The sequence below is a fragment of the Penaeus monodon genome, chromosome 23 (genome assembly GCF_015228065.2).
Source record: "Penaeus monodon isolate SGIC_2016 chromosome 23, NSTDA_Pmon_1, whole genome shotgun sequence".
NCBI lineage: Eukaryota > Metazoa > Arthropoda > Malacostraca > Decapoda > Penaeidae > Penaeus > Penaeus monodon.
In genome coordinates this window covers 1,929,055-1,929,499 of record NC_051408.1, presented here as the reverse complement: position 1 = coordinate 1,929,499, position 445 = coordinate 1,929,055, and positions in this window count along the sequence as shown.

Here is a 445-nt window from a genome sequence, read left to right as displayed (position 1 = left end):
CTCAAAATCCACATGAAAGCATAAAGTATGAAACCATTTACTAAACTGGCAACTCATGTTATCTTAACGTGATAAGGCATCCATATCAAGACTTCCTCTTTTACGGGAAGAATCTTTTTACGAGTCTCTTACTCAGTTGGCAAAAATCCTTGCTCCTGTCGGGCTTTTTCACTCAAGGTAAGCAAAACAAGAAGAAATTTCTGTAATTAAGCATCTGTTGCAATTTATGTTATCAATCAGTCCTGATGTGACTGTCAGTGAGATAAGGGCATGAATAGAAAATAATTCAGCTTCTCTCATATCTTCGACAGGTGCAATTTATGTCACAACAATTCACTGAAAAGCTTATACTTATCACACCAGTTCTGAGTCCAGGAATCAAAGTCAATTTTTATGTAAGCAGTATGATACTTATTACATTTATACAAACTAGATTGTGTTATGC